This window comes from Salvelinus sp. IW2-2015, linkage group LG1 (genome assembly GCF_002910315.2).
Source record: "Salvelinus sp. IW2-2015 linkage group LG1, ASM291031v2, whole genome shotgun sequence".
Classification (NCBI taxonomy): domain Eukaryota; kingdom Metazoa; phylum Chordata; class Actinopteri; order Salmoniformes; family Salmonidae; genus Salvelinus; species Salvelinus sp. IW2-2015.
The window spans coordinates 39,217,025-39,220,783 of record NC_036838.1 but is presented as its reverse complement, the minus strand read 5'-3'; the positions used below and the strand labels follow the sequence as shown (position 1 = coordinate 39,220,783).

General features: G+C 41.8%; 1 protein-coding gene across 1 annotated transcript in view; it reads left to right on the top strand.

Annotated features, from left to right (window-relative positions):
• Positions 1-3,759, top strand: part of epha8 (eph receptor A8) — a 102,322-nt gene that overhangs the window by 24,254 nt on the left and 74,309 nt on the right.

The following is a 3,759-nucleotide window of genomic DNA, read 5'->3' as shown; positions in this document are numbered from 1 at the left end:
TACACGTTAGAGGGGTAGGAGAAGGGAAGACATACGGGTGGTAGATAGGAATACAACCTTTTGTTTGGTTACATTTAGTACAGAGGAATAGATGGGGTCGGTTCGAATGGAATAAGGAATAGAGTTTATGAGAGGTAATTAAGATGGTATACATACTAAAGTCAACCGTGAGTAAATTCCAGTGTGCGATATGCTTGGGAAGTTATTAGAAACACATGAAGTAATGGGGAGAGTTGTGTGGATAGGTTAGAAAGTCCTCTGTCTGGGTAACTAACGTGAATAACATTTTCATATTGAGACACTTTTGCAAAACAAGATGGAGAAAGCGAACAGCAACTGGTCATGAGCTGAAGGAAGACACAGTGTCCCTCTATGCGCCTAACCAGCCAGTAGCGCTGTTGCTGTCTTCGCATACGTGATGGTAAGGCATTTTCTCTCTCCTCATCTCGTTCGGTATATAGAGGCGTTAAAGCGTTTTGCAAGCTCTTCATCCTGTCTTGTCTGGTCACTACCCGAGCTCTGCTGATGATAGAGAAGAGAGAGAGGCTTGTTGAGGGGGGGGGGGGGGGGCTCCTGTTGCAGAGAGTACTGGGTCTATGAACATAACAGCCATCTTCTCCTACGAAGGCGAGAGACTCGAATGCCACTTGACACAGAGCACAGCACAGGGAGGTATCTTCCATTTTTAGTATCGAAACAAAAGCACTGCTTTAGTTAACTACAGTGACTTATAAACAACGTGGGTCCATTTTCTGTAATGCACCTGATTGCAAGGGTGAGTCTCCAATCAGTTGTCTGCTTAACTCCATCCACTAGACTAATATGATACACCAAAGCACCCTTAGCCTTTATTTGCAGCAAAATAAGGGATTGTCAGCGGTTTACCACATCAATATAAACTTGAATGACTTTGCACCCTCGTAGCATTCTCCGAAGTAAAAAGCGCATACGTATGCGCCAGTCAAGAAGAATATCGTCTATAGCAAGATAAATAAAACATATCGTGTCAACACAATAATACTGAGCTATACTTCGGTATCCAACGTAATTGTCTCAACCACAAACACACAAAGAAACGTGGAAAGAATCAATTCGGCGTAAGTCTTATATTTTTTAGAACCCTAAATAAACACATTACAATGGTGCACGAGAGAAGAAAATATGATATCATTCTTGTTTTTTTTTAAGATAGGTGTCAAAATGTTGCCACCCATAAAGATTCATATCAATAAAATTAAGCAAAAGTAAATCTGCAATCGTAACATTCTTCTTGCCATAATTTTGTACTAACATAACATTAAATCAAACTATTCTAATTGAGTTGTCAAAAAACGTTATGTTGATGATTTGTTGTCGACATCTAGCTAAAAATATACAAACAATAAAATAGCACAGAAAGCGTGAGAAATTGTGTATTTCTGAGAGGCTTTCAGAAGACTTTCAAAGTTGGAGGTTTTAAGAAAAACAATGCTCTGTAGGAAAACCTGAACCATTGGAGGAAATTTGCTTTATAACGCTCACTCTTGAGGTCATTTTTCCTTTATGTTTTTCCCTGTTTGCGTTTGAACCGTGTTGTTTGTGCTGGGGACTCACATAGCGGCACTGCTAGCGGCGGTTTAACTCTATACTTCATCCATTCTCCCCTCCACAGTGTTGGCGCCCTTGCAGCCTATGGAAATTCTCCAGACACCTGTTCTCTGCACTCTTCGAGAGACGACATCTTAAATTCGGGGATTCTGGCTCGGGGGGCCCCTGTCAAACGTTCTTCCTGCGCCTTGCCTTCATTTCTCACCCGGACCATACTGCACAACCCGTGATCCGGGTCTCGTTTTACAAGAGAGAAAGAGAGAAATGGAGAGAAGTAAAGATGGGTACGAGATACGAGAGCAGAAGAGCAGAATGCTAGTTAAAATGGGAGAAGTATTTTTCTGGCTGAGGCCAGATGAAAGTTCCTGCCTACATTCTTCACAATAACAAACGTCTTCAACAACAGTGGTGGACATGTTCAGACAGCGAAGGAAAAGAGGAGGAGAGGCTTTCCTGACGCCACTGCAGTATTGTGAGAAACGAGAAGAGAGGAGACAAACTGCTGGAAAGAAAGACAAGAAGGAAGTGAGTTAATGAGTAAGATGCCTTCTTGTCTTTTGAGCGTGGCCTCTATGTGTAGAAACAGGAGCAGGCATCGATCATTCCGACAGACCAGATTTGACCCTGTAGGTTGGGTTTCACGAGCGATATCCGGTTCCAACTGCAAATTCCCGTAAAGGAATTTCCCACCATGGTCCAATGAAGGGAGAGAGAGAGGATGGGGGGATGGAAAGGGAGAGGAGTGAGAGAGGATGGGGAATGGAAAGGGAGAGGAGTGAGAGATGGTGTAGATGGATACATTGTGGAGAGAGGGCGGTGATGTGAAGTTGAAGTAAAGTAAGAGTCACCTGAAATGCAGTGTGCGATGTGGAGTTATTCTCATAATTGGGGAGTGGGGAATTAGATTTGGACTACAGTACAATCATAACACTTTTCAAAACAAGAGGAGAAAGAACACAACACATCGCTAACCTGTTTGAAGTGGATGGTAGGATTTCTCTCTCTCTCATCTTGTGAGGAAGCTTTTATCCTCCTCTTTGGTATGAGCTCTGCTGATGATGAGAGGAGAGAGAGGCTTGTTAGAAGGGGGGGGGGGGTTGTTGATGAAATCATTACAGAGATGTCATAGCAGGTATTAAAACACACGTGTGCACAGTTGTTCTTATCCTAGCTATATACAGCCCTAGCTATATACAGTCAGGTCCATCATTATTTGCACCCTCGATAAAGATGAGCAGAAAAGAATGTATCAAATAAATAATACAAATACTGAGCTATATTGTATGCTCAAAGATATGAGGAAATTATATTATTTTAGACTAATACAATTGGTCAGAGAAAGATATATATATATTTTTTTTAAGATAGGTGTCAAAATGATTGCCACCCATAAAGATTCATATCAATAAAATTAAGCAAAATTAAATCTGCATTAACATTCTTCTTGCCAATAATTTTGTACCTAACATAACATTAAATCAAACTATTCTAATTGAGTTGTCAAAAMACGTTATGTTGATGATTTGTTGTCGACATCTAGCTAAAAATATACAAACAATAAAATAGCACAGAAAGCGTGAGAAATTGTGTATTTCTGAGAGGCTTTCAGAAGACTTTCAAAAGTTGGAGGTTTTAAGAAAAACAATGCTCTGTAGGAAACCTGAACCATTGGAGGAAATTTGCTTTATAACGCTCACTCTTTGAGGTCATTTTTCCTTTATGTTTTTTCCCTGTTTGGTTTGAACCGTGTTGTTGTGCTGGGGACTCTGCGCTGCAGGCGGTTAACCTAACTTCATCTCCCTCTGCCCAGCCTATAATTCACCTGTTTCTCCTGAGACGCACGTCTCTGCTCGGCCTGCCGTGACCAGGGCTGTTAAAGAGAGAAAGAGAGAAATTGGAGGAAATTTGCTTTATAACGCTCACTCTTTGAGGTCATTTTTCCTTTATGTTTTTTCCCTGTTTGGTTTGAACCGTGTTGTTGTGCTGGGGACTCTGCGCTGCAGGCGGTTAACCTAACTTCATCTCCCTCTGCCCAGCCTATAATTCACCTGTTTCTCCTGAGACGCACGTCTCTGCTCGGCCTGCCGTGACCAGGGCTGTTAAAGAGAGAAAGAGAGAAAGAGAGAAAGAGAGAGAGAGGAGAGAGAGAGAGAGAGAGAGAGAGAGAGAGAG